At 45.2% G+C, this 15,358-nt stretch overlaps 1 pseudogene; it reads left to right on the top strand.

The window, feature by feature from the left end:
• LOC145337232 (zinc-binding protein A33-like) overlaps positions 1–15,358 on the top strand; it is a 49,905-nt pseudogene that overhangs the window by 17,305 nt on the left and 17,242 nt on the right.

Raw genomic sequence — 15,358 nt, 5'->3', positions numbered from 1 at the left:
GCACTTGCAGAAGGATATATTGGCCTTGGAGGGAGTGCAGAGGATGTTCACTAGGCTGATACCGGAGATGAGGGGGTTGGCCTATGAGGAGAGATTGAATAGACTGGGTCTGTACTCATGGGAGTTCAGAAGGATGGGGGGGGATCTTATAGAGATATATAAGATAATGAAGGGGATGGATAGGGTAGAGGTAGAGAGATTCTTCCTGCTTACAAAGGATAGCAGGACTAGAGGACACAGCCTCAAGATAAGGGGGGGTGGTGCGGTTTAGATCAGAGTTAAAGAGGAACTTCTTCACTCAAAGGGTGGTGAATCTCTGGGATTCTCTGCCTGTTGAAGTAGTGGAGGCTATTTCGCTAAATATATTTAAGTCACGGGTAGATCGGTTTTTGATAGACAGGGGAATTAAGGGTTACGGGGAGAAAGCAGGAAAGTGGAACTGATCCACTTCAGATCAGCCGTGATCTTATTGAATGGTGGGACAGGCTTGAAGGGCTAGATGGCCTACTCCTGCTCCTATTTCTTATGTTCTTAGGTTAAAGCGGGAATGGGATACTGAAAGTGCATGTTCAGCCATGATCATATTGAATGGTGGTGCAGGCTCCAGGGGCTGAGTGACCTCCTCCTGCGCCTATTCTCTATGTTTCTATAAATGGGCTCTTAAAGAAAGATTTTGAATAAAACAGCAAGGAATTAAGTGACTGACTGTGTTATTTTAACTGTTCCTCAGCTCCAGCCTCTCTGACTCTCGATCTGAATACAGCAAATCCCTGCTGATCCTGTCAAAGGACCAGACCAGTGTGAGACTCGGAGACAAGCTGCAGCCACTCCCTGACACCCCGCAGAGGGTTGATTTCTGGCCCTTTGCCTTGGGGTCAGAAGGATTCACAACAGGGAGACATTACTGAGAGGTGGAGGTGGGGAATGAGAATTGGTGGGGTGTGGGAATAGCCCGAGAGTCTGCAGACAGGAAAGGGGAATTTGCACTGAGACCCGAGACTGGTTACTGGGCTGTGTGGCTGAGTCCCAGCAAAGTCTATGTTGCCTTCACCACTTCTAATACCATCCTCGCCCTGAGTGCGAATCCCCGGAGGATCGGAGTTTACCTGGACTATGAGGGTGGACATTTTACAATGGGGACAACATGTCCCCTCCCCACACTTTCACTGAGAGAATCTTTCCCTTCTTCTATCTGGGATCGAGTGAAGAACTACTGACAATCTGCGGGATTAAAATTTTCTAACAGATCAATCCCATAATTTCACAGCATCATCCTGCCTCCTGCCAGCTGTAACTGCTGGGTGTCAGTCTCCGTAGTGGGCCAGACAATGACAGGAATGAGATAGAGAAACTGGTGAACGGATGCAGCAACAATAATCTCTTCCTTAATGTCAACAAAACGAAGGAGGTTCCCATCGACTTGAAGAAGCGTGAGGAGAACATGCCCGTGTCTACATCAACAGGGATGAAAGGATCAAGAGCTTCAAGTTTTTAGGTGGCCAGATCACCAACAAACTGTCCTGGTCCTCCCATGCTGACACTATAGTTAAGAAAGCCCACCAACACCTCTACTTTCTTAGAAGACGAAAGAAATTTGGCATGTCAGCTATGACTCTCACAAACTTTTACAGATACACCACAGAAAACATTCCTTCTTATTGTATCACAGCTCGGGATGGGCTCCTGCTCTGCCCAAGACGCAAGAAACTACAAAAGGTCGTGAATGTAGCCAATCCATCACTCAAACCAGCCTCTCATCCACTGACTTTGTCTACACTTCCCCCTGGCTTGGAAAAGCAGCCAGTATAATGAAGGACCCTGTGCACATTCTTTCTTCCACCTTCTTCCATCGGGGAAAAGATACAAAAGTCTAAGGCCACGTACCAAACGACTCAAGAACAGTTTCTTCCCTGCTGCCATCAGACTTTTCAATGAACCTACCTTGTATTAAGTTGATCTTTCTCTACATCCTGGCTATGGCTGTAACACTACATTCTGCACTCTCTCGTTTCCTACTCTATGAATGGTATGCTTAGTATAGCGCGCAAGAAACAATGCCTTTCACTGTATGCGAATACATGTGACAATAATAAACCAAATTAAATCAGGTGATGCAGATGGCCCTAGTGTTACCTGAGGTCAGACTGAGTACAACCCAATTACAATGTCTTGCTGGTGATATTTCTTTGGTTAATCGGTACAATGGAATAAGTTCATGGCAGCTACTCCAGAGACTCCTGTAAAATTATATAACATCAAAAACATTGTGAATCAATAGGCCACAGAGGGAGACTTAAAACACAATCACTGTTCTCTCAGCACTGAAGTGTCACCTCGGATTCTGTGCTTAAGCCTGTGTGAACGGCCCCAAGGATGCTGAACATCAGTTATATCGACAAACTGGAGAAATTACAACTGATTTCTCAGAGAATAGAAAGTTGGGAGGGGATTTGAGAAAAGTATTCAAAATCCTGAGGTGTCTGGATGGAGCCAATAGGAAGAAACTGTTCCCACGCTTGAAAGGATCAGGAACATGAGGACATCGATTTAAAATAATTGGCTAGAGAAGAAGTCACAATGAGAAAATGCTTTTTCATGCAGCAGGAGATTTCAGGTCAGGAATGTACTGCCTGAGAATGTGGTGGACGCAGATTCAATCAAAAGGGAATGAGGCTGTTATCTGGAAAGGATGAATGTGCAGGGCTATGGAAAGACGGCAGGAGAATGGCACTAAGTAAACTGCTCATTTGAAGAGCCAGCGTGGGCCAAATGGCCTTCTTCTGCACTGTAACAATTCTGTAATTCTGCTGGGGACAGAGGTACGGGAGCTGAGTGAAGACTGACCTGAGGGACACTCCCATGACTGGTGTTGAAATAGCCAAGGATAAAACCAAAGAGAGTAAACATGATGCTCCCAATTGAAGAGGGAACTCAGCACAGCACACAGCTCCAACACAGTGTCTTAACTCAATCTTTGTAGAATTACACGGCTGTTCCTGGGACATGCTCTGTAAATACAAAGCTGAAAAAAGAAATCTTTTTATGAAGAGCTTCCATCTCACTGAGGAGGCTGCAGTCCAATCCACGTCCAACAATCTGCTCTGAAAACTCTGTTCAGTTTCTGAAAGCTGTGACATAATCAACCACAGCAGCGGAGACCATTCACCACATTCTAAAACAATCTGAATTCAACAACCCATGACATTCTCAAAGAGATATTTAATGTCCTGTCTCCCAATGTTAATGGATTCTTTTAAAAAATTGAAGGAGGCCTAGGGAGGTGAACAGAGAGGAATACAGAGGGTAGTGGTGGAGAGGCTAGGGGTAGGTGAGGAAGCAGGTCCTCCAGCTACTGGGCCTGAAGCAGGGGGAGGGGACACTGATGTTAAAACAGGGGCTTTTGCTGGAGGTGTCATCCACCTTCCCACCAAGATCTGAATCTGATTTGCTTTTGGGCTTCCCCTACGCCTGGAAACTTTGATCGGCAGCCTGGAAACTGAAGCTGGGTGGGGAGCACCCCGTAGCGGTCAATAACTGGCCTAAGACCTCAATTAGGACAAGACCAGGTGCACTGGCTGAGACCGTGCCCACTTTAGTGTAAAACTGCAGATAGGTTGGGGCAGACAGGAGTCCAGCTTGTCAGCCCATCAAGGAATTTTACACTCTCCCTCACTGTCAAGGTTGAGAATGGGCGGGGGGACTGTAAAATTCTGTCATAACCTCCATCTTCAATGGTTGAGATAATTACAGCCAAATAAATGCAGAGCAGCAATCAGTAAGCTGCTGGATTGTTAAATAGCCTGGTGTCTAGATCAGACAACTATAGATACTGTAGCAAAGGCTGGATTTGAGAAGGCTGGAGGAGTGATCTGGCCCACCTCCCTCCCACAGGTATAAAGGGGAACTTTCCTGTAGGATTCTCTTTAGCTGGGTTGCCAGCTGACAGTGCACACTGTAGTTCAGTCAAATATGGTAATCGGAACTGTACATCTAGAGAAACTGGGATCATTCTCCTCAGATATTCAATCGAAGGCTTCGATGAAGGGGTTTGATAAACAAAACTAAAGATAAATTCTTTCAATTGGCTAAAAATGTCAGCAACTGGAGGGTGGAAGCAATGCAGGGCCACTTAGAGGCAGAATCGAGAGTACGTGAGAGAATTAAACAACTATATTTGATTCAGAAGTTAGAGACTGACAGGCAATGCAGGATTTGGAGACAGATCAGCAAGTTGAAAAATGAAGAATATCTCTCAAGGGTGATGGTAAAGGTGGGGCGTGAGGGCAGCGGTCTCCAACCGTGGTGGCATGGACTGGACAAACTAATTCTAACAGGTGATACGTACAGATTTGTAGACACAAAGACAGGAAGTCAGTGGAAGCATTATACTCTGTTAAAAATGTATGAGGACCCAACAAACCTGATGACCACCCGTCTGGTGGGGACCAGCATTAATGTTTTCACAGGTTCCAGTTTACTCTGATGACTATCGTGGAATGGTGTACGTTCAGCTACTCACCGGAGGAACAGGAGAGTGGATAAAGAAACTCAATATCTGGATATTGCATCAAGCCACCCCCACCAATCATCGAACACAAGTAATCGAGCCATCATGGGGAGGAACTGACAGAGCATGAGGTTTTTGTACCCTGAGGAAAACCAGGCATGTCAATTCGAATTGCTGACCCAGGGGGTGGATGGGTTAAAAAAGGATGGGGCAGGAGTATAGTGTTCACCCTCTTAGGATGGAGTTTTGAAAAAGGTTTAAGGGGAGCATATTCATCAAACCCTGTGAGTTGGGATGATCAGTTGAGATAGACTCAGAGGGTAATTTAGGTATTAAAAGGATATAATATGATTCAAATACTGGATTTGTGGAGATATTTATTCAATGTCACAGAACCTGGCCAACATTGTCAAGAACTATGTAAACAAGTAATAGATAAGACTTGATTGTAGAGATATTAGGTATTACCAGCTTAATACTTGTGGATATCAAAAACCTACCCAATGTCCAAACATGGTCGAGCCTCCCCCTGATGGGTTAGTTAGGACTGGGAAAGCTAAAACTTTATTGCATGATGTGACAATGGTGTCTCCAGGGGTAACCAACAATACTTACAGAATTGCTCCTGAATCACAGATATGAGATGTACTGGGCGATATTGGGGGATTGTTTGGGAGTGAAAACTCGGTACTTAATTCAGTACAACTGTCTGAACTGAATGGCTATTCCTCCTGGGTTGCCATGGAAAGGGATGACAGTGTGGAGGCTATGGAACCGAGAATGCACTCACTGCCACAGACCTACAAGGTGATGGACTCATAAAAACATTGAATCAGGTAACTGAAGGGTTAACTAAGACCACTGGAGCCTCAGTCAAAGGGTGGATGAAGGGTGAGATTCTTGCCAGAGATCTGATAGATGAGGTTAGGTCTGAAACTAAAGATTCGAGATTTGGAACCAGTCCTCAACCTTGATTTGAACTCTATGATTTGGTCTGGTTCTTTGAAGGGTACAAATTAAAAGGCCTTCAACAATTAATAATCTTTCCACCTTGTTGTATTTAATTGTGGTAACAATATGGCTTATTAAATGGAAGACGGAGGTAACCAAACAGTTAAATGCAGAGTTATGGTGGTGTAAACAGGAATGCTTTATGTAATATATTAAGTGATGTATGTGATATAACACTGATATTGTGTAATTTGAATGAATTTATTTGATTGTCTTGCAGTTTGATTTTCACTTCCATGTTGATTTGGTCATGGGTAAGTGATCCATTTTGCCTGTGGCTTCAGGGATCAAGAGGAAGGACTGTAGCCGAATAACTTTCAGAGATTCAACTTCAATCAAGCAAAGCAGGTTTTTGGTCAATGTTGTAAGCACGCTAGGATTTCCTGTGGCCAAGCTGGCCTGAGACTTATTCCAAAGAAAGCGCTGAAGGAGGGGAGCCAGTGTCTCCTTATCTGGGCACTGGAATGTGGGCTACATGCAGTAAGGCATAAACATGATGGGGTCTGGTGGGTCCTGACCCTCTGTGCTGGGTCTATCTGATTGGCTTCATCGAACAGTTTTTGATCAATTCATTGGCTGGCGGCCAAAGACCCATTGAGGCGCAGGAATGCTAACAAAGAGCTTGTGTTCAGGCAAAATCTGGACCAACATTCACAGAAAACAACAAAAGAAGAAGACTGATAGTTACGTGGCAAAATCCTGGCCAGGTTTCGTATGCAAGTGGAAATCAGCCTCAATTTCAGCAACGGATAGAGAGTATTTAGTTTATGCATTGCAGGAAATGACTAGTTTCGAAGTAGCTAAAAAATAAAGAAACAAAAACAGAAAAATGCTGGAAAACCTCAGTGGGTCTGACAGATCTGTGGAGAGAGTTAGAGCGAACATTTCGAGTCTGGATGAGCCTGTGTTAGAGACCAGAATAATGAAAGTTGTGTTTAAACATTCAAAGTTGATTTAGTGTTTTCATTCGCTATTAGAGGTTAAAATACACAAGTTTGAAGAACAAAATAAATTAAATATCTTGTGTCTCTCCTTCCTTCATTTACTCCCTGCTTCAGTCAGTCTAACCACCCAGTCCCATCCTCCATCTCTTCCTCTGTTTCCCAGTCTGTAGCTGGGATTTCTTCTCCGTTTCCATTTCTCACTCTGCTCCCACACTTGACTCCAGCGCCTGTTTTGTGAGCGGTGATCACAGTGACCATTCAGCCCAGAGTGTTGAACTTTCCCTTGCAGTTCATTGTAGTGCCGATTTCATGATGTGGGTATGCCGGCGTTGGACTGGCGTAAACACAGTAAAAAGTCTGACAACACCAGGTTTTAGTCCAACCTATTTATTTGATAATAGACTCACAAGCTTTCGGGGTTAGTCCCTTCGTCAGGTGAATGGAGAGTTCTGGCCTCAGACAGAGCATAATCTCTAAACTGTCTGTGCTTTATATGCTCTGTCTGAGGCCAGAACTCTCCATTCACCTGACGAAGGGACTAACCCCGAAAGCTTGTGAGTCTATTATCAAATAAATAGGTTGGACTAAAACCTGGTGTTGTCAGACTTTTTACTGTGCCGATTTCAGCCAGACGATGGCGATGTCGAGCTGTTCAAAGATCAGTAAAGTTTAACAGTGCAATGTCGCCTCCTGCTGCTGGATACCTGGTACTGGCAGCAATCCCAAAAACACAAAATGCTGAAACACTCGGCTGATCAGACAGTTCAGCAGCACCTTTCTTCACAACTGAAAGAGAATTAGATCAGAAAGAAAGGAGGGAAAATAAACATGAGCCTGGACTTCCCAATTCCATGTTCCTGTCACACACTGAGTCCCTATCGGGAAATTCCACACTGCCAGTCTGGACAATGTTCAAAAAACCCAGGTTGGGAGAATGAAATTGCCCAGTTTGGGATCTTGCTGTGTGTCACGGGGTGAATTCAAAAATCTGGGCCTGTTTTCCGAGTACAGAGAAGATAAGAAAGTCCTCCTGGATTAATAACTGGGGGATTGGTGGATAGTTAGAATGTGAGAATGAAAGTGAAATCAGACAGAGCAACACCACCTCCCTCTGGCTCAGAATGGTATTGCAGCAATCAAATTAGATTTTTAAAATCCATGCAGCAGCTCCACCTAATGGCTTGCGGTGATACTGCAACAACATGTTTCCTTGTTCAATTCACCCGCAGATCAAATTAATACCAAAAATACTGGAAAAATGCTCAGCCGGTCCCGTCTGTGGAGAGAGAAAAACAGAGTTAACATCTCGAGTGGAATATGAATCTTTTTCAGACGATTTCCAGCATCAGCAGAATTTTGGTTTCATTATAACAGATGAAATTGTTTAATTGTATAAATACAGTTGACCTGATGCAACAACATTACTTGTCAACAAAATAGCAAATCTAAAACCACAAACTATGGATTTATTTTTAACCCAGTAATTTCTCAGAATCTTTATGTTATTCAGGACCTCAAATTGATTTCAATATTCAATTCGTTCACACAATTTCATTTCCTGCCTGAAAGGCGATATCAGGATTTTAGTCCGTACTATCTGATTATATTTCTCCAAGGTTTTCTTTGTATTGATGTTTATGAGGCTAAATGAATAAAAATACTTTTAATTAAAAAATCCTATTTTACATGGAGCAACACCGCCTCCTGCTGCCTGAGATCGGGACTCCACAGATTTATTTTTCCTGCATTACTGACTTTGGTCACCTGGTGGTGCTGGAACACCGTTGTTTCTTTCCGGGAAGCTGATTCTGTAACTGGTTTACTAACTTACAATAACTAGTGAAGGGTGCATTACAGTTTGTGTCAGTGAATGGCTCCATTAGCCTGTGTAGATATTAGGGATGGGCAATGTGAGCAATAGGTAAAGATGTTGTTAACACATATATTTGTAGAGCATAGAGAAATAGCTTGAAGTCAAATAGATTGGATATTGTTAGGCATATTGATAACCCACTTTATGGAAACAACTGTGAGTTTAGTCACAAACATAGGACATAAGGTTCGATGCTGCTAACACAGCAATACTTAGGGATAATAAAAAGACTGCCTGTAATGCAGAGATAACATCAGAGATGTGATGGGCAGTGAAGCATACACCACATCCTGCAGGAATGTAAGAGGCCCACGTTATAAAAAGCAAATGGTCTGCAAGATGTGTTGTTTATACAACTAAGCATAAAAGGGGGAAGGGGTCACTGAGATAGTCGGGACAGCAGTGATTAAGTTGGCAAAGGATTGATTACTGCCAATCTGAACTGGACATGTAACAGTATTGGATAAGATGGATGAGTTTGCTAATGCACTCTTGTGATAACAGGAGACATTGTTAGATGGGATAGGAACTTAGGGCACCTCGAGCCAATAGGAGAATGTCAACACATAGATGGGACAGGGACCACCAATTAGGAGAGAACATCACGTTGCAAAGCCATTACAATGCTTGTAAAAAAGGTATAAAATGTGCTGTAAATCTATGTGAGGTGTGCCTATTTCACTAGACACCCGGTCTTGCAAGAACGTCAAATAAAATCTTGCTCCTTCAGAACTTGACTTGACTAAATTGTTTAACTGTGAGCTGTGTTTCTCACAGCAACAAATGCTGCCTTTGTTATTGTCACCCCCCCTGTTCTGAGCTGTCACCATATTCTGAGATTGGTTTCTTGGGTTTGGACTCTGGGCCTGGAACTTGGTTCTTAGGCAGACTGTCGACAGATTTTAGTATCTGTTTCAACACTTATTTATTAGAACTTCTTCTAAGCAGATGGGAGGAAACAGGAGCACACAGGAGGAAACCTTTGCTGACACAGAGAAAATATTCAAACTCCACACAGTCACCCAAGGCCAGAATTGAACCTGGGTCACTGACGCTGTGAGGTAGCAGTGCCACTGTGTTGCCGTTACACCCATTTAACTAATTTGCTGGAGATATTTGAAGAGGGACCAGAAAGTGTGGACGAGGACTTGACACAACCCTTAAGAGTATTGATAGGCAGAGGGATCTGGGTGTACAGGTACACAGGTCACTGAAAGTGGCAATGCAGGTGGAGAAGGTCAAGAAGGCATACGGCATGCTTACCTTCATCGGCCGGGGTATTGAGTTTAAAAATTGGCAAGTCATGTTGCAGCTTTATACGACCTTAGTGAGGCCACACTTGGAATATAGTGTTCAATGCTGGACGCCACACTACCAGAAAGCTTTCGAGAGAGCACAGAAAAGATTTACCAGAATGTTGCCCTGGTATGGAGGGCATTAGCTATGAGGAGAGGTTGAAGAAACTTAGTTTGTTTTCATTGGAACGACGGAGCTTGAGAGGTGACCTGATAGAAGTCTACAAGATTAGGAGAGGCAGGGACAGAGTGAATAGTCAGAAACTTTTTCCCAGGGTGGAAGAGTCAATTACTAGGGGGCACAGGTTTGAGGTGCGAGGGGCAAGATTTAAAGGAGATGTATGAGGCAGATTTTTTACACAGAGGGTAATGGGTGCCTGGAACTTGTTGCCGGGGGAGGTAATGGAAACGGATACGGTAGTGACTTTTAAGGAGCTTCTTGACAACTACATGAATAGGATGGGAATAGAGGGATATGGTCCCCGGAAGGGTAGGGGGTTTTAGTTGAGTCAGGCAGGATGGTGAGTGCAGGTTTGGAGGGGCGAAGGGCCTGTCCCTGTGCTGTAATTTTCTTTGTTCTTTGAAGCAAGGCTGCTGGGAGAGTCGAATCAACTCGCTCACTCTATGTGGTGAGTCGGTGGGTCACAAGGGTTGATGACATGGAGTGCGGTGACTTGGTGGCTCTGGGGATGATTTTGAGACCATTGCCAGTGAGACAGTGGATTCCCTCGCTCCCTCATCATCAAGGAATTCCCAAAGTTTCCTGGGAGCTGCCAATATCACTGATAACTGTTAAACTATTTCTTCTGTTCTTATGTTCTTACTATCATTGTTCTGCCCACATACCATCAAGATATTGAACGAAGGTAAGTTGAGCAGGTTGGGATGTGTCGGCTGATGTAGTTTCTCACTGAACTGCAATGGGAATGGAAGTCAGGTTCCAGTCCCACCCCAATATCACATTAGGCAGAGGCTGCATTTGCTTCTACAAGCACCCTCAATATTAACAGGAGCAGGGGAGTCTACCTGACACCAGGAAGAGGTTTATGCACTGGCCCAGTGACCTCCCTGTCAGTTAGATCCCTGGGAAGGTCAGAGTTTATCTCAGTTATGAATCTGGGACAGTTTCATGTTACAACGCAGACATCAAGTCCCATCTCCACACCTTCACTGGGAAAAAATTCACCCAGAAACTTTATCCTTTCTTCTGGACTGGGGATGAAAACCAGTTTCTGAGAATCTGCTCCGGTTCTGATCCAGATCCGGAAAATGGGTGGGTCCTTGAGGTGGTCACACCATCCCTGACAGCACAATGACTTGACACAGAGATTTGGGTCAGGGGCAGAGGTCAGGGGTTGGGTGTCAGAAACCACCATTGACAACAGGTTGTTACTAAATGTGATATTTAATTTCCAATTTGTAAAATCCCCATCAGACTGTAAATAAAAACAATACAAATAGAAATGTCAGAGGATTTAGATATAAAGTACATTAAATATCTTGTGTCTCTCCTTCCTTCATTTACAACCAGTCCCATCCTCCATCTCTTCCCCTGTTTCCCAGTCTATAGCTGGGATTTCTTCTCCGTTTCCATTCCTCACTCTGCTCCCACACTTGACTCCAACGCCTGTTTTGTGAGCGGTGATCACAGTGACCATTCAGCCCAGAGTGTTGAACTTTCCCTTGTAGTTCATTGTAGTGCCGATTTCAGCCAGAAGATGGTGATGTCGAGCTGTTCAAAGATCAGTAAAGTTTAACAGTGCAATGTCGCCTCCTGCTGCTGGATACCTGGTACTGGCAGCAATCCCAAAAACACAAAATGCTGAAAGACTCGGCTGATCAGATTTGATTTGATATTTGATTTGATTTATTGCTGTCATATGTATTAGTATACAGTGAAAAGTATTGTTCCTTGCACGCCATACAAAGCATACCATACATAGAGAAGGAAAGCAGAGAATGCAGGAAAGTGGAACTGAGCCACGACAGATCAGCCATGATCTTATTGAATGGCGGGGCAGGCTCGAAGGGCTAGATGGCCTACTCCTGCTCCTATTTCTTATGTTCTTATGTTCCAATGTTGTAACCTCAGCCTTTTGATCTTTTTCTCCACTGAATAAGGTGGAAGAGAGCATGCCAGGGTACGTGGGGTACTTGATTATGCTGGCGGCTTTTCCGAGGCAGCAGGAAGTGCAGACAGAGTCAATGGATGGGAGGTTGTGTGATGGACTGTGCTTCGTTCATAACCCTTTGTAGTACCTTGTGTCTTGGACAGAGCAGGAGCCATACTAAGCTGTGATACAGCCAGACAGAATGCTTTCTATATTCCATCTGTAAAAGTTGGTTAGAGACGTAGCAGATATGCCAAATTTCCTTAGCCTGCTGAGAAAGTAGAGGTTTTGGTGGGGCTTTCTTAACTATAGTGTTGGTCTGGAGGGACCAGGGCAGGTTGTTGGTGATACGGACACCCAGAAACTTGAAGCTCTCGACCATTTCCACTTCATCCCTGTTGAGTTATTCAGGATGTGGGTATGCCGGCGTTGGACTGGCGTAAACACAGTAAAAAGTCTGACAACACCAGGTTTTAGTCCAACCTATTTATTTGATAATATTCTCACAAGCTTTCGAGGGGACAGCCTCTTCGTCAGGTGAATGGAGAGTTCTGGCCTCAGACAGAGCATATAAAGCACAGACAGTTTAGAGATTACTGATTAAAATGCGAATCCTTACACCTAACCTGCTGTTCAAGACCTGAAGTGGCTGACAATGTGAGTGGTAGGAGCACTGATCACAGTTTAAAGAGATGTGTATTGTCTCCAGACAGTACAGTAAGTGAGGTTTTGCAAACCCAGGCAAGTCACGGGGGTTACAGATAGTGCGACATGAACCCAAGATCCCTGTTGAGACCGTCCTCATGTGTGCGGAACTTGGCTATCAGTCTCTGCTCAGCGACTCTGCGCTGTCGTGTGTTGTGAAGGCCGCCTTGGAGAATGCTTACCCGAAGGTCAGAGGCTGAATGCCCGTGACCACTGAAGTGTTCGCCAACAGGAAGGGAACAGTCTTGCCTGGTGACTGTCAAGCGATGTTCATTCATCCGTTGTCGTAGCGTCTGCATGGTCTCCCCAATGTACCATGCTTCGGGACATCCTTTCTTGCAACGTATCAGGTAGACAATGTTGGCCGAGTTGCAAGAGTATTTACCATGTACCTGGTGGACGGTATTCTCACGTGTGATGATGGTATCCATGTCGATGATCCGGCATGTCTTGCAGAGGTTGCTGTGACAGGGTTGTGTGGTATTGTGGTCACTGTTCTCCTGAAGGCTGGGTAGTTTGCTGCGAACAATGGTCTGTTTGAGGTTGTGTGGTTGTCTGAAAGCAAGAAGTGGGGGTGTGGGGATGGCCCTGGCGAGATGTTCGTCTTCATCAATGATATGTTGAAGACTCCGGAGAAGATGTCGTAGCTTCTCCGCTCCGGGGAAGTACTGGACGACGAAGGGAACTCTGTCCACTGTGTCCCATGTTTGTCTTCTGAGGAGATCGGTGCGGTTTTTCGCTGTGGCGCATCGAAACTGCCGATCTATGGGTCGAGCACCATATCCTGTTCTTACGAGGGCATCTTTCAGGGTCTGGAGGTGTCTGTCACGATCCTCCTCATCTGAGCAAATCCTGTGTATACGGAGGGCTTGTCCATAGGGAATGGCTTCTTTAACATGTTTAGGGTGGAAACTGGAGAAGTGGAGCATTGTGAGATTGTCTGTGGGCTTGCGGTACAGTGAGGTGCTGAGGTGACCGTCCTTAATGGAGATGCGTGTGTCCAAGAATGCAACTGATTCTGGGGAATAGTCCATGGTGAGTCTGATGGTGGGGTGGAATTTGTTGATATCATCATATAGTTGTTTCAGTGATTGTTCACCATGAGGCCAAAGGAAGAAAATGTCATCGATGTATCTAGTGTACAGCATCGGTTGAAGATTCGGTGCAGTGAAGAAGTCTTGTTCAAACCTGTGCATGAAGATGTTGGCATATTGAGGTGCAAATTTGGTCCCCATGGCTGTTCCATGTGTCTGGATGAAAAACTGGTTGTTGAAGGTGAAGACATTGTGGTCCAGGATAAAGCGGATGAGTTGTAAAATTGCATCTGGAAACTGGCAGTTGTCAGCATTGAGTACTGAGGCAGTCGCAGCAATGCCATCGTTGTGGGGGATGTTGGTGTAGAGCGCTGAGACATCCATTGTGACGAGGAGTGTCCCTGGTTCAACTGCTCCGTGTGTGCTGAGTTTCAGTAGGAAGTCCGTAGTGTCGCGACAAAAGCTGGGGGTTCTTTGTACAATGGGTTTCAGGATGCCCTCGACGTAGCCGGAGAGGTTCTCACACAGAGTTCCATTGCCCGATACGATGGGACGGCCAGGTGTGTTTGCCTTGTGTATCTTTGGGAGGCAGTAGAGATCTCCAATGCGGGGAGTACGTGGAATGAGAGCACGGAGGGTGCTCTGAAGGTCCGGATCAAAGGTCTTGATCAGAGTGTTGAGTTGACGAGTGTGTTCTTTGGTTGGATCTGTGGGTAATTGTCTGTAGTGTTCCTCATTGTTTAGTTGTCGGTACACTTCTTTACAGTAATCCGTTCTGTTCAGTATGACGATGGCCCCTCCTTTGTCTGCTGGTTTGATGACAATGTTGCGGTTTGTCTTGAGAGCGTGGATGGCGTTGTGTTGTGCTTGGGTGATGTTCGGGGCTGTCTTGTGAGTGCGGCTGATGAATCTGGTGTTAACGCACCTCCTGATGGTTTGGGCATACAAGTCCAGTCGAGGGCAGCGGCCTTCCGGAGGAGTCCAATTGGATTCCTTCCTCTTAGGCTGTTGCACTGCGGATCTCTCTGTCGGCTGTTCTGGTTCATCGACTGTCTCATTGTGTTCGTTGCTGGCCTCTTGGGGTTTGTGGAAAAACTCCCGCAGCCTCATTCGCCTGATGAATTCCTCTGTGTCTGCTGCGAGACTGATGGGGTCCATTTTGGTGGTGGGGCAGAAATTGAGCCCTCGGCTGAGAACTTCGATTTCATCTGGTTGAAGTGTGTAGTCCGACAAGTTGACAATAGACCTCCGTGCGGTAGTGCTGTTTTCTACTGTGGTGCCGGGGGAGGCTTGGTTGTTGCTGGTGGCGATGCCGAGTTTCTCAAGTTTCCTGTTCTTGGTGTGCATGTAGGTGGTGTAGTTTCTTTGTCTCATCTGCTTGGCAGAGTTTCGCAGTTGGTCTGCATCCTGAGCACAAGTTGAGAAAATGTATTCCATTTTAGTTTCCAGGGTGCGGCGTTTGCTGTAAAGCTGGTGTATGAGGTGGCTGAGAAGTGTGAGAGAGGTGCGACAGCAAAGTCTCTCAGCGTAGTCTGTGTTATAGGTTGCCCTGAGTGGGTTCGTGATCTGTAGTCCTTTTGGTATCTTGTCTGCTTTCTTGCATCTCTGTAAAAACTTGATGTCTGTGTCGATATGCGCAATCTTCTTGGAGATCCTCTCCACTTGGATCCGGCAGTTTGCGGTGTCGATAGTAGTCATGATGTGGGTATGCCGGCGTTGGACTGGCGTAAACACAGTAAAAAGTCTGACAACACCAGGTTTTAGTCCAACCTATTTATTTGATAATAGACTCACAAGCTTTCGAGGGACACCCTCTTCGTCAGGTGAATGGAGAGTTCTGGCCTCAGACAGAGCATATAAAGCACAGACAGTTTAGAG

The sequence above is a fragment of the Carcharhinus amblyrhynchos genome, unplaced genomic scaffold (genome assembly GCF_965287045.1).
Source record: "Carcharhinus amblyrhynchos unplaced genomic scaffold, sCarAmb.v2.hapA scaffold_45, whole genome shotgun sequence".
Lineage (NCBI taxonomy): Eukaryota > Metazoa > Chordata > Chondrichthyes > Carcharhiniformes > Carcharhinidae > Carcharhinus > Carcharhinus amblyrhynchos.
This window is presented reverse-complemented; position numbering and strand designations above follow the sequence as displayed.